The sequence below is a fragment of the Hylobates moloch genome, unplaced genomic scaffold (genome assembly GCF_009828535.3).
Source record: "Hylobates moloch isolate HMO894 unplaced genomic scaffold, HMol_V3 SCAFFOLD_22, whole genome shotgun sequence".
In the NCBI taxonomy this organism is placed as follows: domain Eukaryota; kingdom Metazoa; phylum Chordata; class Mammalia; order Primates; family Hylobatidae; genus Hylobates; species Hylobates moloch.
Window position 1 is genome coordinate 8,912,073 of NW_026652297.1, and position 22,999 is coordinate 8,935,071.

The 22,999-nt window shown below is 43.8% G+C and overlaps 1 long non-coding RNA gene across 1 annotated transcript; it reads right to left on the reverse strand.

Moving 5' to 3' along the window:
* Positions 1–2,249: 2,249 nt before the first annotated feature.
* Positions 2,250–22,438, reverse strand: LOC131382328 (uncharacterized). Its single transcript, XR_009211711.1, has 3 exons — positions 22,113–22,438; positions 9,034–9,149; positions 2,250–2,333 (listed from the first exon to the last, which is right to left on the reverse strand). It is a non-coding gene; the product is annotated as an uncharacterized LOC131382328 (long non-coding RNA).
* Between the last annotated feature and the right edge of the window lie 561 nt (positions 22,439–22,999).

Consider the following 22,999-nt stretch of genomic DNA (forward strand, 5'->3'; position numbering starts at 1 on the left):
GTGTGCCTGTGCTCCAATCCTGCTGTGTCATGCTGTGCCGGATGTGTACCTCGGCCTATACTTGACTGCAGGGCGGCTATTGTCTTTACACCTGGGAAACTGTTAGAAATGCAAAATTTTGGACTGTTACTCTGATACTGTGAGTATGACAAGATCTAGCCATCTGTTATAACAAAGCTTCTAGGTGATACAGACGCATGCTCAAGTCTGAGGACCTCTGCCTTGTAAATTCCAAAATCTCTTCTGGTTCTGAGATTCTCTGGTACCTGGTATTTCTGATTGCTACAGAAACCACTGCTCTTCCTCAGCACCCCAGATGAAAATCCATCAACACCAGACATGATCCTGGGGGCCACTAGTGCATGCCTTCCCAGCATTGTCCAGGATTTTGTTCCCTGAGGAGCCATTCCTTCTGGGAACGTGGACCTATCACCATTTCCCTAGTATGATGGTTAATTTTATGTGCCAATCTAGCCAGACCATGGTGCCCAGATATTTGGTCAAACATGATTCCAAATGTTTCTGTGTGGATGTTTTTTTTGGATGAGATTGACATTTAAATCAGTGGATTCTGAGTAAAGCAGATTGCCCTCCGTCATGTGGGAGGACTTCCTCCCACCAGTTAAAGCCCTTGCTAGAACAAAGACTGACCTCCCCGCAGAAAGAAGGAATTCTGCCTGCAGACTGCCTTTGGATTCAAATTCTCACCCTTCTCTGAGTCTCCAGCCTGCCGCATCAGATTTTGAACTTGGCCAAGCCTCCACAGTCATGTGAGCCAATTCCTTATGATAAACCTATCTATACACACATTCTGTTGGCTCAGTCTCTAGAGCACCCTAACTGTTTTGGAGGTCCTTTCTGCTCCTCTCCAAATCCAGCGTGCCTGCTTTAAAAATATTGTCTCCCCATCTTTTCTGTTCTCATGGCCAAGTTCTCTGTGTCAAGTATTTGCAAGGAAATAATATCCAGAAACCTAATAAATCTGTCACCTTAAAAGATCACAGAGCAGAAGTAGCATACCAGAAGAGCCAGGCGGAATAAAATTTGTTGTCTTTTCTTCAAGTAAGGTCTTATTGTACTTTGCTATCTGCTGCAAAATATCAGGCACCTCTTTTAGTAGTTGTTGATAAACAGGGCAAAAATATGAGGTCAAAGTCTTGTTGCTGAAGTTGATGACTTTTTCTTATTCAGATTAATTAACTCAAATTAACTTAAATCTTCTTCAAATAAATTTGAGTATTCAATTTTATATTTGGTAATAGGATGGAACTTTTTTCTTCCCTTCATCCTCCCCAGCTCCCAACAATTTTGCTTTCCTGCTGCATACGGAAGTTGAGTTAACAGATATGGCCTTGGTAATGCAACTCAGCACCCCCTCCCTTTTTCAGTATAATAACATATTTTAAGCTCAACACACATAGTAAACTGCTAAGAGGGGCCATTTTTTACAACATGAAGGCCTACTTGCCTTGTAGATGCCTCATCTCCAGGACTACAGTCCTCCTCCCACACCATCAAGAGGAAAATGGAATGATTGTCCACATAGATGAGAAACTGCAAAGAGGACCCTGGGGAAGAAGGTGAGAAAGGGCCAAGGAACTGGAGGGCTGTTAGGTGTGGAGCCCCAAGGGCTTCCCTGTGAAGACCATGCCCCTGGAGAATCTGAGTCGGATGAGTTCAAGACAGAGGGGAGCCACTCCCAAACCACTGTGGACTCTGGGCTGGAAGACTGGATGTCTCCATGAGGTAAAGGAGTGTTTGGACTTTGGGTGCCTTGACTTTGTGCTTGTGATAAAGGTCTAGGCTATACTTTCTTTTTTTTTATTTATTTATTTTTTTTTTTGAGATGGAGTCTCGTTCTGTAGCCCAGGCTGGAGTGCAGTGGCACGATCTCGGCTCACTGCAAACCCTGCCTCCCGAGTCCTGGTTCAAGCAATTCTCCTGTCTCAGCCTCCCGAGTAGCTGGGATTACAGGAATGCGCCACCACGCCCAGCTAATTTTTGTATTTTCAGTAGAGATGGGGTTTCACCATGTTGGCCAGGCTGGTCTTGAACTCCTGACCTAGTGATCTGCCTGCCTTGGCCTCCCAAAGTGCTAGGATTACAGGTGTGAGCCATCATGCCCGGCCCGGTCTAGGCTATACTTTCTTAAAGAAACACCAACATTGCATTAAGAAAACCAAAGTGTTTTATCTCTTCCCCCATCTTGTGAGGTGAATGTGGGCCACAGACCATGGAGAAAGCTTGCAGGCGTGCAGTTCATCGAATTTGGAAGTCCAGTTGCATGGTTCCATAATTGTTCTCGCTCCAGCGGTCTTCCTAGGTTCCCTTTCCTGGGTACAGAAGAGGAGCAAAGACTTTATACTTGTGGAATCCAATAATAGAATTTCATTGTAGATTTGCAATCACCACCTTTGTACACTGAAGTTCTCATGTTGCAAGTGTCCTTGTGGCAGCCGTGCCACAAGATTCAGAAATCTGAGTGCACAAGAACATTTGCTAAGCCTGAGAAGAAAGGTATGTTCCCTGTGGGCTTTGTGTGGGACGGCAGAGACAAATAGCTCCTGCTTTTGCTGAATCAAAATTCAGCTTAGAATCCAGACAAAAATTACTGAATTAAAAAGTTAATTTTAGACATTTTATTTAACTCCCACAGCTTTCTTTCTTACAAGCCTAAGACACCACAATGGAGAAGATGACATTCTCATTATTGAACTCTCTTTGTGTTATTCAGTCCTCGCTATTCTACATAATTCTTTATGGTATTGTTAATGCATGAAATTGTTTTATTTTTAAAACCTGGTCATTTCCACAAATAGTTAAGTGTTATATGCTGAAAATGGGTATATTCTCAAATACAATATATAATTTCTTGAGGTAGAGTAGCAGCTAGTTAAGTAAAATTTAAGTTTGAACAGATTCATTAATTAGTGTTATGGTTGCAAGCATCAGAAAGCATTTCCTACTACATGAGTTCACATATTTGGAAATGAGTGAACTTTCTGTTACTTTTTGGATTCTGTAGTTGTTAATGCTTTGTATTCCCCCAGATAGTTTAATCTTTCCTTGGTGAACTTAATGAGCTGCCTTCCCAGCCAAAATATCTATGAAGGTGAGTAATGCTTCCATTCAATTTTATATCCAGTTGGAGAAGAAGAAGTCTAGCTAACAGGCATATGGGCATATGGATTTGTTTCTTTTTTTTGGTTTTTATTTATTTATATATTTGTTTGAGATGGAATCTTGCTCTGTCACCAGGCTGGAGTGCAGTGGCACGATCTCAGCTCACTGCAACCTCCACCTCCTGGGTTCACGCCATTCTCCTGCCTCAGCCTCCCAAGTACTGGGACTACAGGCACGCGCCACCACACCCAGCTAATTTTTTTGTATTTTTAATAGAGACAGGGTTTCACCATGTTGGCCAGGATAGTCTCGATCTCTTGACCTCACGATCCACCCACCTCGGCCTCCTAAAGTGCTGAGATTACAGGCGTGAGCCACTGCTCCCGGCTCTGGTTTGTTTTGAAGTCTGAGAGTATGGATGATTTAGATCAAACCAATGGTTTGTCCCAATGTTTTAAATTTGATTTGATTATCCAAGGTGCCACAGGTCTGCAGCTCTATTGCTTTTATAGCAGGGGCTTCATTCCAGCCCCCTGTTGGGACCATTGCTAAATTTCAGATCTGTTGGGCACATCTGAAGAATTGACAGCATGGGCTCTCTGAAGTTGACTGGATGTGGAAGACCAGGGAGGTTTCCTAAAGGAAAAAGGAGCTAGCCTTATCTGTGGAATGGGGAAGTGTACATGTACTAATAAGCATGCCTCTGTGGTTGGTTTGATGTGGGAGAGCAGACAGTGGGGAGCAAGGGAGTGTGGTACTCTAGCCAAGCTCCCAGCCTCCCTGCAAGCCCTGGGTAGTTCAAGACCTCACATGGCCTGGTGGCAGTCCTCGGGAGGAAAGGGTGGCTCAGTGGCACTAATAGCGATGACCAATTAGAGCTGTGTCTGGGCCCAGCAGATGATGGGGGAGGAGAAGGAAAGCAGAGCAACACCTGAGCTGCCTGGGCTGGCTGGGGGATCTGTGCTGCCCAGGCTAGCTGGGGGATCTGTGTGAAACACCTGAAAACATCTCCCAGGAACTTCCAGGGACCTGAGGTCCAAAAATAGCAAGTAAAGACGAGAACTAGTGAGAGGTAGGCCATATATTACTTTTAAAGTATTTTTGCTATTATTAACATATGCCTTATTTTCATATAAAAATTAAGTGATGCCATAGGAAGGGAACCCCCGCTACTCACAGGCAAATTATCAATCTGTCACATCAAAGTTCAATTTGGACAGCCTGGTGTTCTAACAAATTACATTCTGTAGCAGTTCGTGTTCTGCAGTTGCAAGCAACAGAAAATATTTCCGATAAACTAGGGCAAAAAAAAAAAAAAAAAGGATGTATTGGCAGAATCCTTGTGATAAGTAATTTTAGTGTCAACGTGCCTAGGCCATGGTACCCAGTTTTTGGTCAAACACTGGTCCAGATGTTGCTGGGAAGGCATTTTTTAGATGTAATTAAAATTTAAATAAATTGATTTTGAGTAAAGCAGATCACTCTCCACGGTGTGGGTGATCGCTAATCTAGTCGGTTGAAGACCTTAGGAGAAAAGACTGAGAAGTCCCTCGAGGAAGAAGGAATTCTGCCTCTGGACTGCCTGTGGACTTGAACTGCAACCTCAGCTCTTCCCTGGGTCTCCAGCTGGCAGGCCTGCCCTGCAGATTTCAGACTTGCCAGCTGCTACGATTGCACGAGCCAATTCTTCAAAATCTCTCTCTCTCTCTGTTTCTGTCTCTCTCTCTCTCAAGACACCCCCACCCCCATCCTAGTGGTTCTGCTTCTCTGGAGAACCCTGACTAATACACCTGCTAAGGGACAGCTGAACAACCAGGCCTTGGGAAAGACAGAAAACAGGTCCCCCCCTGGGGACCTGGGCATGTACCAGTGCACTCTACTGTGTGCCATTAGATGACTCCATAGCACCATGATCTGTGTCTGTGTCTACTCAAGATCCAACTTCTTGAAAGAGGAAGAATCGGCTGGGTCTTCCTATTGCAAGGTGTGGGGTGCTATTGCCAGGCCAGAGGTGGAGAGGAAACAGGTCAGAGGAAAAACAATAAACATTTCCTAGAATGAGGTTCCTTGAGGTAGATATGTTGGCTATCAAAGTACACCTTGAAACAGAACCTCTCAAATGCTGTCTTTGACTGACATGGGTCCTCACTCAGTGCAGCCATATGTAAAAGACAGCGCCGTTCAGTGCCAAGCTCCTGCGTTCTGTGTAGAATGGCCAACACAAATTGTTTTTCATAGTGAACTTTTATGAAAAACTCTCATGGAGGGGAGTTAGATTCATCTGAGAAATTCACCCAGAATCAAATATAAAAATAAGTTATATAGTCCAATTTAGAGTAAAAAATAGAGGTTGTAGAATTGGATATGATAATGTGCAAGTTACTTCCTGTTTATTCTCAGCTTCATTCCTGCCCTGGTACATTCTGAACTACTGGAGTTGAGAGGCTGCAAACTACATTTCCCAGGCCCCTTTGCCAACTCGATCTCCGTGGGCTCCTCCAATCAGAGGACAGGCAGGAGACCAGAGAGTAGGGAGAAGGGAGGAGAGTCTTACACTGGCCCTCATTCCCTAGCAGTTGTTGGCAGGTCCTCGCAGTTGCTGTTGAGGCAGCAGAAGTAGGGTCATTCCGAGGCCCTAGAAGCCCAGATAGAAGCAGAACATTTTCAGTGGTTTTATCTCTTCATCTCTTTGATGGATTTAGAACTAACTGCAACAGTGGCTCCAAAATTGTGGCAGCAGATGTAGGGTCTCAGAGCCCCACTCAGGGTGATATTAGCAGCTTCTGGTTATCACTGTTTCTTTTTCTTGTTTTGTTTTGTTTCTCCAGCATTCTTTCTTCATCCTTTTGCTCTTCTAGACCTTCTAACAATTTTGTTGAAATTCCCCAAATTAGGCCGGGCGCGGTGGCTCACACCTGTAATCCCAGCACTTTGGGAGGCCGAGGCGGGGTGGATCACCTGAGGTCAGGAGTTCAAGACCAGCCTGGCCAACATGGTGAAACCCCATCTCTATTAAAAATACAAAAATTAGCCAGGCATGGTGGCACATGCCTGTAGTCCCAGCTACTTGGGAGGCTGAGGCAGGAGAATCACTTGAACCCGGGAGGTGGAGGTTGCACTGAGCTGAGATTGCGCCACTGCATTCCAGGCTGGGTGACAGAGGAAGACTCTATCTCAAAAAAGAAAAGGAAAAAAAAATTCCCAAATTAAATTTTCTCTGTTTGAAATAACTGGAGTGTTTTCTGTCTTTCTGACTGAACTCTGACTGAATACAAAAAGCACGAGTGTTGTTTCTGAGTTTCAACGTAAGGAAACTTAATTCCCATATTTAATTTTGGCTCTGTTTAAAATTTGAGCAGACAGTTTACAGTAGTTAGGTCATCTTGGCCTCCTCCATTTTCCTGTTTGGGTTTTTTTTTGTTTTTGTTTTGTTTTGTTTTTTCAGACGCAGTTTTGTTCTTGTTGCCCAGGCTGGAGTGCAGCGGCGTGATCTTGGCTCACTGCAAACTCTGCCTCCCGGGTTCAAGCAATTCTCCTGCCTCAGCCTCTCAAGTAGCTGGGATTACAAGCACTTGCCACCAAGCCCGGCTAATTTTTTGTAGTTTTAGTAGAGACAGGGTTTCACCATGTTGGCCAGGCTGGTCTCGAACTCCTGACTTCAGGTGATTTGCCGGCCTCGGCCTCCCCAAGTGCTGGGATTACAGGCGTGAGCACCACGCCCATCCTCTATTTTGGGTTTTATCAAGAAAGATCTTGGCCAGGTGTGGTGGCTCACACCTGTAATCCCAGCACTTGGGGAGGCCCAGTTGGGCATATAGCTTGAGCTCAGGAGTTTAAGACCAGCCTGGGCAACATAGTGAGACCTCATCTCCACAAAAAAATATACATGAATTAGCTGGGTGTGGTGGTGCGCGCCTGCAGTCGCAACTACTAGAGAGGCTGAGGCAGCAGGATGGCTTGAGCCTGGAGGGGGTCAAGACTGCAGTGAGCCGAGATTGTGCCAGTGCACTCCAGCCTGGATAACAGAGTGAGACCTTGTCTCAAAAATAAAAATAAAAATAAAAGAGAGAGAGAGAGAAAGAAAGATCCTCAGGGGCTAAGGAGCATCTTTAAGATCATCTCTGGGTGGAACACAGAGCACAGGCACACAATCTGGCTGAGAAGACACAAGACTTTGGGGCCTTCCAGAAGGCCACTCCTCCCTGGGGCCTGCCCTTGTCTGTGATCCCTGGTCACCTCCTCCCAGCTCAGGCCAGCTTTACATCCTTGCCCTCATGTTTCTGGCCTCACCTGGAAGAGCTCTTGATCCTTCCCATGTGAGTTCACTGTTGACCCTTACCCGTCACTGTCACTGCTTCTGGAAGCCTAATACCGACCACACCTCTTCCTGCAGTGCCTGGGCGGGCCGCCAGGAGGCTCTCTTAGGCCAAGTCCAATCACACTGTGCTCCACCAACTCCAGATGAGCAAACACTAATTTTGAAATAGCAGATTTTGCCTACCAAATTAGCAGTGATTTTTAAAGAATGACAATCTGTAATACTCAGTGACTCAATATTGAAGAGACTGTGGTGAGAAGGTAGTCTCCTATATGCTGATGGAGGTATAAATGGAGGCTCTTCTCGAGTGCGATTTGCCTGTATAGATGAGGTCTAGAAGTTCCACATGTGGGAACCTACTCTAGGAAATAAATTAAATTTAGGTGTAAGAGCTCAAATGCTTTCAGTTGCCAATGATAGAAAACTCAGCCGGGTGTGGTGACTCACGCTTGTAATACCAGCCCTTTGGGAGGCTGAGGCAGGCAGATCACCTGAGGTCAGGAGTTCGAGACCAGCCTGACCAGTATGATGAAACCCTGTCTCTATTAAAAATACAAAAATAGCCAGGCGTGGTGGCACGCACCTGTAATCCCAGCTACTGGGGAGGCTGAGACAGAAGAATCACTTGAACCCGGGAGGCAGAGGTTGCAGTGAGCCAAGGTTGTGCCATTGCACTCCAGCCTGGGCAACAAGAGTGAAACTCTGTCAAAAAGAAAAACAAAACAAAACAAAAAAAAACTCAGCTAATGTGACTGCAGCATTCAGACATTTCTTGCTCATATAAGTTTGGTAGTAAGAAATCCTGGAAGTGGTTTTGTGTCCCCATGGTATAACGAAGAACCTGGGATCTTTCTTTTCCCACTCTGCCATCCAGAGTTGGGGGGACGTGTTGTCTCCCTTCATGGTAGGACTCACAGCATCCTATTCTCATATGACAATGGACAAATACAAAAGAAGAGAGTGGGGCAAAACAGACTTTCTCCAAAAATGCCATTCTCAGAAGCTTGTAAACACTTCCCTTCACCTTCTGGCTGTGTATCATGAACAAAGAGGAGTGAGATCTCCATGATGGGCTCAGGCCATTCAAGGCCCAGCAGGCACATGGCTGCCTGAATACCAGTGGGGTAGCATTCCAAAGGAAGGAGGGTAAATTTCTTTTGGGTAAGCAGCCAATGGTGTCTGCCACAGGGAACCAACATTTTCATACGAAGATATTTGATATAGTGTTATTCATAAATATAAAGAAATAGAAACTATGTGGTTAAGAAATGATGGTACATTTAAGGCTGAGGTGGCAGGATCATTTGAACCCAGGAGTTTGAGTCCAGCCTGGGCAACATAGTGTAACCCTGTCTCTAGAAAAAAAAAGTAAGAAAGAAAAAAGAAATTATAGTCCATCTATTTGGATAGGGAAAGTACTAAAACAAAAAGGGATAGAATCTGGCTTCCAACCAGGTTGGTCGGATTCCAAACCCACATTCTTAGTTGCTATTACCTCTTTGGATTTAACAAAATCATTAACCACCATAGAAGAAAAAGCAATAGAAAGCCTTCCAAAATGTAGATTACTTAAGAAAAAGCAGTCAACGTACCACAATACCCCCATTCTCCAATAACTAGGGTAGTTGAGGGATTTCTGACATTCTTATCCCAGTTGTCACTTTTGAGAGGTTAGCAGACTCCTCTGAGATTCTTTGCCTGATTCCTGCTGAGAGACCAAAACAGCTAAAAGTTAAAGTCAGTTTAAGTTTCCATGGATTCTGACTGCTTTATTGGGTCAATTGCAATAATATCATTAAAACACCTAAACCCCTCAGCCAAACCCAGGGTATATGAAGAAGGCTTATCAAACAAAAACAATGTTTGGAGAATCTGGATAGTAGTAATATGACTTTCTAACAATAATGGAAGGTACTTTTTTAAATTAAAAGGATTTTTTTTTTTGAGATTAAGTCTTGCTTTGTCACCCAGGCTGGAGTGCAGTGGCACAATCTCCGTTCACTGCAACCTGCACCTCCCAGGTTCAAGCAATACTCCCACCTCAGCCTCCCGAGGAGTTGGGATTGCAGGTGCGCACCACCACATCCAGCTAATTTTTGTATTTTTAGTTGGCCATGTTGGCCAGGCTTCTCTCGAAATCCTGACCCTTAAATGTTCTGCCCACCTCAGCCTCTCGAAGTGCTGGGATTACACGTGAGAGCCACCGCACGGGGCCTAAAATTAAACGGATTCCGGTTGCAGGTCTTTGGCTCAGGCTGTTTTCCCTGATGTTTCTGCAGGTCAGTTACATATGGACTGATTGATTGTGCAGATGGCCAACCACAGTGACCGGTTACTTTTCTCAGGGCACCTGCCTTCTAGAAATGTATCCCCTCTCCTCTCCCTTTTCCTCTTTCTGTCAAGAGAATAGCAGGGGTTGTGGAGGAAAGCTGAATTCTAAATTAGTCATTTCGATAATTAATAAGGCTAGCTAGAGGTTTGATGAGAAAAATATTGCTTTTTTTTTTTGTAAGTGTAATGTGGTTAGATATAAAGTATCCAAAATTTAGACAGATCTCAAAATCTAAAATTTTATTTTTCCCTCAAAACCATGCTTAAGTTTACTCAGAATAACCACAGCATTTTTTCTGAGGCTCTGCAAATACCTTCTCGAGCTTCCTCTATTTGCTTGGTAAGAACGGTGTGCAATCACACATCCTGCAGACTGACTGGCTGGGCCACTCCACCAGCTTGACCATAGATGACTCTGCTGATCATGGTTACATGACTGTTTCATGCCCATACCACAATCTCATTTATTTCAGAAATTCAATTTTCAGTTTATATGTGTTCATACTGGCGAAATGCCTTGAAAAACACCAAAGACCCAACCATTTTGCCTTCAGCCTAACAGCAAAAATAAAAATATGGCATGGATATATCTGTGAGAGCAGAGCATTGAAGTTCTTGCAATTCCTCACGATGCTGTCTTATGCCAGCCTCCTCTCTCTTATGTTTTGTAAATCTAGTGCTGCTGATATCGAATGACCCAGAAAACTCCTATTCATTCTATAAGACCCAACTCAAAGTTTCCCCTCTTTCATAGGGCCTTTCTAACTTTCTCAGGCAGAATTAGCACGTCTCTCCTCTTGGGTCCCATGGCATCTTATACCCACCTACATTATATTGGAATGATCTGTTTTCTTGACAATATTTCAAGCCCTTCCAGAATCAAATAGTATCTTTATTTTATCTTATTTTTAGTAACTTAATTTTAAAATGATGGAATATTTCTCCTGTAATCCTAGCACTTTGGGAGGCTGAGGCGGGTGGATCACTTGAGCCCAGGAATTCGAGACCAGCCCGGTCAAGATGGTGAAACCCTATCTCTACTAAAAATACAAAAATTAGCCGGGCGTGGTGGTGCATACCTGTAATTCCAGCTACTCGGGAGGCTGAAGCACAAGAATTACTTGAACCCAGGAGGCAGAGGTTGCAGTGAGCTGAGATTGCATCACTACACTCCAACCTGGGTGACAGAGCCAGGCTCTCTCTTAAATAAATAAATAAATGCATGATAGAATATTTCATATATACATAATGGAACACACATATATGCGTACAATAGAATATTATATTAAACACATATAAGGTATACAAAATAATAATAGAAACATCTATGTAACCAACGTTGCCTATGTACTGAGACTGGGAGGCCCTCCCGGGTGCCCCTCTGTCTTTATACCACTCCTCCTACAGTAACCCCTATCCTGAATTTGGTGTTTATTATTCCCTTCTTTTTCTTTTTCTTTGTTTTTTTTGAGGTGGAGTCTTGCTCTGTCACCCAGGCTGGAGTGCAATGGCATGATCTTGGCTCACTGAAACCTCTGCCTCCCAGGTTCAAGCGACTCTCCTGCCTCAGCCTCCTGAGTAGCTGGGATTACAGGTGCGTGCCACCACTCCTGGCTAATTTTTTTGTATTTTTAGTACAGGGTTTTGCCATGTTGGCCCAGCTGGTCTTGAACTCCTGACCTCAGGTAATCCACCCATCTCAGCCTCCCAAATCGCCTGCTGGGATTACAGGCATGAGCCACCACGCCCAGCCTATTCCCTTCTTTTTCTTTATAGATTTACACCATATGTACACATCTTGTGTAAATGAGTTCCTGTTGCTCCCCAGTTGTTAGATATTACAATTTTGCCACTCTAGTGAGTGGAAAACATTTTATTGTCATTTTAATTTGCATTGTAATGCACCCTGAAGTTTCCATATCTACAATTACTAATGAATCTAAGCATCATTAAATGTGTTTAATTGGTCATTTGGGTTTCCTTTCTTAGTGAAAATATGTTCCTGTCTTTATTTCATTTTGCTATAGGGTTGTTTTCTTTTTCTTATTGATTTGTAGCAATTCTTTATATACTTTGGATACTACTCCTTTGTCAGTTGTATGTGTCATGAATATTTTCTCCTAGCCTGTGGCTTGTCTTTTCATTTTCTTTTTTTGAGATGGCATCTTACTCCAGCCCAGGCTGGAGTGCAATGGTGCAATCTTGGCCCACTGCAACCTCTGCCTCCTGGGTTCAAGCGATTCTTCTGCCTCAGCCTCCCTAACAGCTGGAATTATAAGCACATGCTATCATGCCCGGCTAATTTTTGTAGAGACAGGGTTTCACTATGTTGGCCAGGCTGGTCTCGAACTCCTGATCTCAAGTAATCTGCCCACCTCGGCCTCCCAATGTGCTAGGATTACAGGTGCGAGCCACTGCACCCGGTCTGTCTTTTCATTTTCTTTATGTCTTCTTTAGATGAACTCAACTGCCTAATTTTTGTGTCAATCATTTCCTTTTTTCATATGACATTTTTGTGACTTATTTATTTATTAATTTTTTTTTTTTTTGAGACAGAGACTTGCTCTGTTGCCCAGGCTGGAGTGCAGTGGTGGGATCTCAGCTCACTGCAACCTTTGCCTTCCAGGTTCAAGCAATTCTCCTGCCTCAGCCTCCTGAGTAGTGGGGATTACAGGCACCTGCCACCATGCCCAGCTAATCTTTGTATTTTTAGTAGAGACGGGGTTTCACCATGTTGGCCAGGCTGGTCTCAAACTTCTGACCTCAAGTGATCCACCCACCTCAGCCTCCCAAAGTTTTGGGATGACAGGCATGAGCCATCATGCCTGGCCTTTTATGACTTATTTTTTAAAAATCCTTTCTGTGTGGTCTTAAAGACATTCTTCTATATTTTCTTTTAAGAGTGTTGAAGTTTTTGCCATTCACATTTACCTGTTTATTTAACAACAAAAAAAGCAACTAATGGATAATTTGGATAATAGTAATGTGGACATTAGGACACTCAATTGATTCCAACACCATTCATTGAAAAGTCTGTTCTTTATTTGCTCATCTGTGGTTCACCTACTTTTGTGTCCCTCACAGATGTGGGGCTCTGTTAATGGGCTTCCAATTCTGTCCATTGGTATAGTTTTCTGTTTTTGAACCAATACCACACTGTTTAAATTATTATAGCTTTAAAGCAAGCCCTTTTTCCTGACGGTAATTTCTCCCCACATTCAGGACAATTTTGGCTATTCTCGGCCCTTTCCTTCTTCACATGCATTTTAAGATCAGCTGTTCAAATTCTGCAAATAGCTCTGTTAGAATTTTGGTGGGCATTGCATTGAATCAAAAAGTCAGCTTTTTATTATTATTTTTTTTAATACAGAGTCTTGCTCTGTTGCCCAGGCTGGAGTGCAGTGGTGCAATCTTGGCTCACTGCAACCTCCTCCTCCCGGGTTCAAGCGATTCTACTGCCTCAGCCTCCCATGTAGCTGGGATTACCAGTGTGCGCCACCATGCCTGGCTAATTTTTGTAATTTTGGTAGAGATGGGGTTTCACCATGTTGACCAGGCTGGTCTTGAACTCCTGGGCTCAAGTGATCCACCCCCCCACCCCTCCACTCAGCCTCCCAAAGTGCTGGGATTACAATCGTGAGCCACTGTGGCTGACACACTTTTGTAATGTCAAGTCATCCTATCAACAAACATTTATGTAGGTCTGATCTGTCTGTGGCAGAAAACTGTCCAGTGGTTCACCAAGCCCAATCCCCTTTCTTTTAGCTCACAGCTGGGCTGTGTTTCCCAGCTTCCCTAAAAGTGAGTTGTGGCCAAGGTAAGTTTTGGGCAATGGGATGAGGGCAGAGCAAGGGACAGGAAACCCCTCCAGGCCTGGCCCTCCTTTGTGATCTGCTCTATTTCTTCCCTCAACTGTAGGTGGTTGCAGAGGATCAAGAAGACGATTCTGAGACCCTAAGGAATAACAGAGCCACAAGATGAAAGAACCTGGTTTCCCCCGTCATGGTGTGGAAGTCTTCCCACTGAACACTCACATGGGACTGTTGGAAGAGCAAGAAAACCACTTCTGGCAGGGCGTGGTGGCTCATGCCTATAATCCCAGCACTTTGGGAGGCCCAGGCAGGCAGATCACTTGAGGTCAGAAGTTTGAGACCAGCCTAGCCAACATGGTGAAACCCTGTCTCTACTAAAAATACAAAAATTAGCCATGTGTGGTGGCAGGCACCTGTAATCCCAGCTACTTGGGAGGGTGAGGAAGGACAATCGCTTGAACCTGGGAAGCGGAGGTTGCAGTGAGCCGAGATCACGCCACTGCACTCCAGCCTGGGCAACAGAACGAGACTCCATTTCAAAACAAAAAAGTAAAAGAAAAACACTTCTACTGTGCTACACCACTAAGAGTTTGAAGTTTGCTAGAATAGTTAGTTTACATTAAGAAATGCAATATCTTTCCATTATATTCCAAAATTTTTTTCATAAATGCCTTATGCATCTTTTGTTAGATTCTTCCTAGGTACATTAACTGTTTTATTAATGTTGAATATGATATTTTGTAAAAGAAAAAATTTTTTTTACTGTTGCCAGTATACAGAAACATAATCAATGTTTGTATATAATCTTATGTCCATCAGTCTTGATCAAATCTCTGATTAATTCTGTTAATTTGGCTGTAGATTCTTTGAGTTTTGCTTCTTTTGTTTTTTTTAGACAGAGTTTTTCTCTTGTTGCCCAGGCTGGAGTGCAATGGAGTGATCTCTGCTCACTGCAACCTCTGCCTCCCGGGTTCAAGCGATTCTCCTGCCTCAGCCTCCCAAGTAGCTGGGATTACAGGCATGCACCACCACGCCCAGCTAATTTTCATATTTTTAGTAGAGATGGGGTTTCTCCATGTTGATTAGGCTGGTCTCGAACTCCCGACCTCAGGTGATCCACCCGTCTCAGCCTCCCAAAGTGCTGGGATTAGGGGCATGAGCCGCCGCACCTGGAGCAATTCTTTGAGTTTTTATATGGACTCTGTCAACCTAAAAAAAAATCAGAGACAAGGCCAGGTGGTGGCTCACACCTGTAATCCCAGCACTTTGGGAGGCTGAGGCGGGTGGATCACCCGAGGTCAGGAGTTCAAGACCAGCCTGGCCAACATGACGAGACCCTGTCTCTACTGAAAATAGAAAAATTAGCTGGGCATGGTGGCAGGCGCTTGTAATACCAGCTACTCGGGAGGCTGAGGCAGGAGAATCGCTTGAACCCGGGAGGCAGAGCTTGCAGTGAGCCAAGATCGCACCACTCCACTCCAGCCTGGGCGACAGAGTGAGACTCCGTCTCAAAAAAACAAAAAGGTTTTGCATGTATGTTCATGAGCAAGATTAGCTCTTTCTCTGTTGCCTTTTGTCTATTTTGATATCAAGGTCATATTAACTTTATAAAATGAGTTGGAGAGTTCAGACTTCTCAGAGGGGCCTTTTCGTTCCTTCTACCCAAAGTCAAGGCCATGGTTGGCAAGTTTTCTTACTATCCCCTTTGTGGAGTGGATGTTTTCCCTAGATACGCCTTCACTACGGGTGTTGTCTTTAAGGCCCCAGCTGTATTTGAGACACTGGGTGCCAGCTCGCTCCTTAGGTGTTATTTCACAGCCCCCTTCTTGGGCCTTGAAAACGGAAGCTGTTCATCTCCAGGGACTTCCTGATGCCCTAGGGCAGTCAGTGGCTTTAGCTTTGTCTTTCCTAGTTTTGTATTTTCTCTTTTGTTTTGGCTTCTGAGGATTTCTCTTAATTTCAGGTCAGTTTAGCCATGCATTTAAAACTAATTTTTAAGGGCTGGGTGCGGTGGCTCACGCCTGTAATCCCAGCACTTTGGGAGGCTGAGGCTAGCAGATCGCCTGAGGTCAGGAGTCTGACAGCAGCCTGACCAACATGGTGAAACCTCGTCTCTACTAAAAATACACAAATTAGCCGGGCGTGGTGGTGTGTGCCTGTAATTCCAGCTACTTGGTAGGCTGAGGCAGGAGAATCACTTGAATCTGGGAGGCAGAGGTTGCAGTGAGCTGAGGTTGCACCAATGTACTCCGGCCTGACCATAGAGTGAGACCCCATCTCAAAAAAAGAATAAACAAATAAAGAAATCAAACTGTTTTAAAAAAATTTTAGGTGTTTTATTGTTAGAGGGTTTTAGGATACCCATCCAATCTGCCATATTGCTCTATGTGGGAAGTTTCTGTTTTCTTCTTTCATCTTTTAAAAACTCTTAATTTTTTTGAAGAATGGGTAATATAATCACATATTTCAAAATTCAAAGGTACAAAAAGGTATACAATGTATAGTAAGCACTTCTGTCATCCCCCAATTACCTCCAACCAATGTTAACTTAAAAAATACCCAATATCTTTCTAAAGATGTTCTATGCATAAAGAATACAAACAGGATTACGCAAGCGATAGCACACTCAACCTTCTGTTCTTCACTTTTCTGGTTTTTTTTTTTTTTAACTTAACATTAAATCTCAGAGTTAGTTTCTTATTAGTGCATAAAAGTCCTTCTCATTCTTTTATACTCCTGTATAGATGTAACAACATTTCTTTAATTAGTCCTACTGGATGTTTAGGATGTTTACAATCTTCTGCCATTTCAAATAAGGCTTCAGAGAATAATTTTCTGCAGATGATTTTTTGCACACACCTATCTGGATATCCACAGGATAAATGTCTGAATGGAAAGCATAGTCAGTAGAGATGTACATTTATAATTTGGTCGATATTTTGTTAAATTGCCCTCTGTAAGCAAATATGTCTTTTATTTTTTAATGTGGCAAGATCTCATCATGGAGGCAGATATTTCTAACATAATACCTAAAAGTAGCTATTCCTTCACACCCTAGCTCACACTGTGTAAGACTTTTTATTTTTGCAAAACTAATAGATGAAAAATGATATATTCTGTAGTTTTAATTTGTATTTTAAAAATTACATGTGAAATTCAACATTTCCCCATGTGTAAGGAAGCCATATTTTCCTCTCTGTAAACCTACTGTGCATATTCTTTGCTTATTTTTCTTTACTTTTTTCTATTTTGGTTTTTATATTGACTTCCAGAAGTTCATTATATATTAGAGATAGGATATTTATACTATGAGTAATTGGTAAAAAGACTTGACATACACCAGCTACTCCCAAAATTTGTCCTAAATCAAATTTTTTAGACACTGTGTGAATGCACTAAATTAATATTAAAAAGTAGTTTTTGCTATAGTGGTTGTCATCGAATATTAACATGTGCCCTATGTTTGTTGTTGTTTTTTCCTATGAAGTGAATGATGTGATACCTTTTAGAAAAACTAAAAAAAAGCAATAGATAGATCCACCATTCCCGGCTATTTCATAAAATACTTGTTTCTTATGCATAGAGTCATGCTTTTGAGGCTGTGTAAAAGTTTGTGAATCACTGGGGAAATTACTATATCAAACAATGGACCTGATGGGTGTCATAGCTTGTGTTCCCTAAAAGCAAGTTGGAACTACAAGCCCAGGGCAACCAATGTGAGGGAAAAGGCTCAGAAAGAGAAAAAGCAAATGCAAAGTGGTGCATTCCTGGGCTGATCACAGTCAGAGCTGCGTTTATGGCCAAGCTAAATGCAACCACTGTACCTCAGCAGAGTCAAGAGGAAGAGAAAAGAATTTATCTGCCAGCTCCCTCCTGCCTCCTACGTCTCATTGGTCACTTTCAAGCCCCTTGCACCTGCACTTCCAGATCGTGCCACCTGGCTCTCAGCGCAGCCACTGAGGAAGCAGATCTCAGTTTCTGAGGCGAGTGCTTCAGCCGAGTCTGGAGGTGACGGAGATGCAGGCATCATGGAAGGAACAAGGCCATGCTGGAGCACTGCCTGCATGCCAGGGAGGCCGAATGAGGTGACGGGCATGGCTAAGATGAGGTGGGTGACAGGTGTCTTCATTGAGTAAGCAGCTGACAGCCCAGAAGGCAGGCAGGAGGCAGATAGATTAGCTGGATTTCATAGCTGTGTGGCCATTGGTGTGTTAGTTTGTGGCTTCCAAGCGTCAGTCCAAGTTGACCCGCTGTCAGAGGAAGCTCCAGGGTTGGTATGTGGCGAGATAATGAATCCATGTAGTCCCCAAGGAAGAGGTTGGGTGGATAATCTGTTTCATAGTGAGTGAAAGAAAACGTGCTATTTTATGGAAGAGTAGAAATACTTGGACTGACGGTCCGCAAGCATCAATATGGAGAAATATTTTGAGCTTTTCCCTAAATATTGTTTCTCGAGGATGAAAGAGTTAATTTCTCTGAGCCTTTCCCTGTCATATTTTGGAATGTGACTGACCTGCTTCTAATCATAAGGGTATATTTTGCCCCTTCTCTCTCTGTTCCTTTTGAAGACGAATGTAAGTTACTAGGTAGTTTTTTGGCCCCTTGAAAAGCTCATTGCAAACCACTCTAAGAACGGCCAAGCAGTGATTATAGTACATCAACAGCATGAAGTATTGTATGGTCCTCTAAAGAACCAACAAGAAGTGGAAAAAGTTCAAAAGTAACGTGGAAAATATTTCTCAAACCGTCTGACGTGGGGAAAAATAGAACCATGACAGATAGATGCAGTGACTTCAGCTATGCTAAACATGTGCACAACTGACCAACACTGGTCGTGTTGTCAGAGATGTTAAAATGGCTGTAGAGCGTTTGGTCAGATGTGGTGGTATTTGGTGCCATGCTAAGAATAAGTGGTTCCAGGGCCAGAGTGCTCTGAGTTGAAATCCTGCCTCCCACACTTGTCATTTTGGGAATACAACTCACCTACCCAGAGCCTCAGATTCCCATTTTTTACTTTGTAGATTAAAATGACAGATTAAGCTTGTGGCATTTACTAGGCTCAGTAAGCAGTACGGATTATCTTTACTGCAGAAGAATTTTTAAAGTATTGTTACAAAGTAGTTATAATAAGTTAAAGGCTTAAAAACACTTCTGTTAATAATAGTACATGTTAGGCCTGGCGCTGTGGCTCATACCTGAAATCCCAGCAATTTAAGAGGCCAAGGCGGGCAGATCACCTGAGGTCAGGAGTTCAAGACCAGCCTGACCAATATGATGAAACCCTGTCTCTAATAAAAATACAAAAATTAGCTGGGCATGGTGGCATGCACCTGTAATCCCAGCTACTCGGGAGGCTGAGACAGGAAAATCGCTTGAACCCTGGAGGCAGGGGTTGCAGTGAGCCAAGATCGTGCCATTGCACTCCAGCCTGGGAAACAAGAGCGAAACTCCATCTCAAAAAAAAAAAAGTACTTGTTCATTGTAGAAAGTTTTAGCAATACATAAAAATAAAAAATGTTTTAAAATTTCACTTGTAATCATGCCATCCAGAAATGGCCACAGTTTAACATCTTAGAATGCAGGTCTGTGAACCTGGTTCAAGGCCTGGGTCTGCCTGCTGCCCCTTAGGAAATTACTTAGTGTCCCCGAGACTAAGGTTCCTCCTCTGGAAAATGGATCCAATAATATCTACTCAAAAGGTTGTGTGAGCGTTAAATAATATGATGTTTGTAAAATGCTCAGCCTGGCAGATGCTCAAATTGTTGATTACCAATATTAACGTTGATACAGAGAAGATACATTCATTCTCTACCTCTTATACAAACACCTGCACCATTCACCCCGGAATATCTTTTATGTCTCTTTTGATAATAACAGCTCACCACAAAAATCTGTATGATTCAAGCTCAGGAAGAAGAGGAACTCTAGCACATATGTGAACAGTTTCTCAAAGAAACAGAATCGTTTATTTTTTAAGCTCTAAGGCACTGTTGACATATAATAGACTGTTCATATTTAAGTGTACAATTGGATAAGTTTTGACATATGGACCACTCATAAAAATGTAGGGGAGGAAAAGTATTTTTTCTTTACCCATTCTAGGTTCATGGCAGAGGCCCCATAATAAAAGGCAGACTAGGAAAAAAAAGCATATCAATTTATTTATTTTATTGAGATGGAGTTTCGCTCTTGTCGCCCAGGCTGGAGGGCAGTGGTGCGATCTTGACTCACTGCAACCACCACCTTCTGGGTTCAAGCGATTCTCCTGCCTCAGCCTCCCGAATAGCTGGGATTACAGGTGTGTACCACCACACCTGGCTAATTTTTGTTTTTTGTTTTGTTTTGTTTTTTGTTTTTTTGTGTGTGTGAGACGGAGTCTCGCTCTGTCGCCCAGGCTGGAGTGCAGTGGCGCGATCTCGGCTCACTGCAAGCTCCGCCTCCCGGGTTCACGCCATTCTCCTGCCTCAGCCTCTCTGAGTAGCTGGGACTACGGGCGCCCGCCACCACGCCCGGCTAATTTTTGGTATTTTTTTTTTTTTTTTGGTAGAGACGGGGTTTTACCGTGGTCTCGATCTCCTGACCTCGTGATCCGCCCGCCTCGGCCTCCCAAAGTGCTGGGATTACAAGCGTGAGCCACCGCGCCCGGCCGTATTTTTAGTAGAGACGGGGGTTTCACCATGTTGGCTAGGCTGGTCTCGAACTCCTGACCTCAGGTGATCCACCTGCCTCGGCCTCCCAAAGTGCTGGAATTACAGGCATGAGCCACCATGCCTGGCCTTCAATTTATTTTATGTAAGTTTTACATGACACAAGAGTCTTCATAAGGAAATGAAGACCAGAAGAAACAGTTAAACTTGCATATTTTTACGCTAACTTTGATGAAGAGTGGACAGTCATGGAGGAATATAATTGAACAAAGGTGTGATCTACTGGTGATGAACTGGGAGGGATTTAGCAAGGCCTGTCTGCTCAGATTCTTCTCTGTGACCCCATGATTTCAGATATAAGGATGTTCCTTTCTCTAAGTGTAGGAAGGGCACCTCTCAAGTGAGTGTCTTGTGACCTGCTTTGGTGGAAGGTCAGAAAATCCCTCCTAGGTTTTATGACTGTTAAGGACAAACTTCTCCAAAAGCTTGGTACTGCTGACACTTCCCCCAAACCTCTCCATGCTGCCCACCCCTCCACCTGATGCTCTGCAACTCTTCTCTGTGCCGTCCACCCTTCCCCCGAGCCGCTTTACATTTCCAAGCCCTTATCTAGGCACCAGGCACCAGGGTGAAGCCAGCAGACTTTACCTATCAGGGCTTGCTGCGATAAGCAAACCCCAATTACAAACCATCCGGACCGCATGGGGGAGGTCGTGGGAAGCATTAACAAACTTTACCCAAACCTGTAAATTCCTGCTGTTCATCTAGTTGCTACCATAAACATCACAAAGTGATATGTGACAAAATTAAACAGCAAAGAACCCCGGAATGCGGCCATACCAAAGAACTCCTTCAAACACCCCTCCCCAGTATAAACTCCTCATTTTGTAAGCTCAGGGCTGCTTCCTCTGAGTGTGATGGAGCAGCCCGCAGGTTCAATACATGTACTCGCCTGACTTTGGATCTATTCTTCCTTTCTCTAGGCTGACCTTACAATGACCTGCTTCAGGAGAGACAGGTGGAGAAAAGGGAATGGGACTATTTTCTGAAATTCTTTCAGCTTAAAATAATTCAATACGCCAATGTACTGAAACCGCCATTGCAAAACTGTAACTGAGACAGTGAAAGAGACCTGACCTAACCAACTCCACCTTGCTTGTAACCTTCAACCTGTCCTTGTTCATCCCTGGGTGTAGGCTGAACTAACTTCGGGAGGAACTTATAGTTTAAAACAAAGATGGTAACAGGCCTTTCCCAAGGCAAACCCCCTTCTTGTCTGGGGACGAGACTGCCTTTGTAGGACTAACAAACTAGCCAAAAGATTAGAAATGACGGTTTAGGAGTCATGTAGCTGGAGGCTACAAGATTTTGACCCTTCCCAAACTGCACCTGGAGATAACATCGCTATTGTAAAACCTAAGATCATTGTTTAAGATATTTCGCAGTCTCTGCACTTGATGGATCAGCTGGTGCCATCCAGATTGATAAACTGGCTCATCTGATCTCTTGGCCCCCACCCAGGAACTGACTCAGCACAAGAAGACAGCTCTGACTTCCTATGATTTCCTCTCCAATCCAACCAATCAGCACTCCTGAGTCACTGGCTGCCCACAACCCACCAAGTTATCCTTAAAACTCCTATCCCCGAATGCTTGGGGAGACTGATTTCAGTAATAAGAAAAACTCTGGTCTCCTGCACAGCTGGCTCTGCGTGAATTACTCTTTATCGCAATTCCTCTGTCTTGATAAATTGGCTCTGTCTAGGCAGTGGGCAGGGGGAACCTGTTGGGTGGTTATGTGTCTGGAATTTATTCCTTCTGGTGGGTTCTTGGTCTCACAGACTTCAAGAATGAAGCTGCAGACCCTCACGGGGAGTGTTACCGTTCTTAAAGATGGTGCGTCCAGAGTTTGTTCCTTCAGATGTTCAGATGTGTCCGGAGTTTCTTCCTCCCGGTGGGTTCGTGGTCTCACTGACTTCAGGAGTAAAGCCTCGGACCTTCGCAGTGAGAGTTACAGCTCTTAGAAGCGGTGCTTCTGGAGTTGTTTGTTCCTCCTGGTGGGTTCGTGGTCTCACTGACTTCAGGAGTGAAACTGCAGACCTTCACAGTGAGTGTTAACAGCTCATAAAAGTAGTATGGACCCAAAGAGTGAGCAGCAGCAAGATTTTCTGTGAAGAACAAAACAACAAAGCTTTCACACCAAGAAAGTGAACGCCACCAAGTTGCTGCTGCTGAGTTGGGTGGCCAGCTTTTATTCCCTTATTTGGCCCCGCCCACATCCTGCTGATTGGTCCATTTTACAGAGCGCTGATTGGTCCATTTTGCAGAGTGCTGATTGGCCCGTTTTTACAGAGTGCTGATTGGTGCGTTTACAAACTGTTAGCTAGACACAGAGTGCTGATTGGTGTGTTTTTACAGAGTGCTGATTGGTGCGTTTGCAAACCTTTGGCTAGACACAGAGCACTGATTGGTGTGTTTACAATCCTTTAGCTAGACAGAAAAGTTCTCCAAGTCCCCACTTGACCCAGGAAGTCCAGCTGGCTTCACCTCTCAGTTACAGTACCACATTTTGGGAGTAGTTTGTCCTGAATCCCATCAAAACCATCACCACAATTAAGACAGTGAGCATCTCCTTCACTTCCTAGATTTCTTGGACCCCTTGTAATCCCTCCCCCAAGACAATCACTGCTATCGGTCACTATAGATTAGTCTTCACTTTCTAGAATTTTATACAAATAAGTCACACAGCAAGTACTCTTTTTTGTCCAG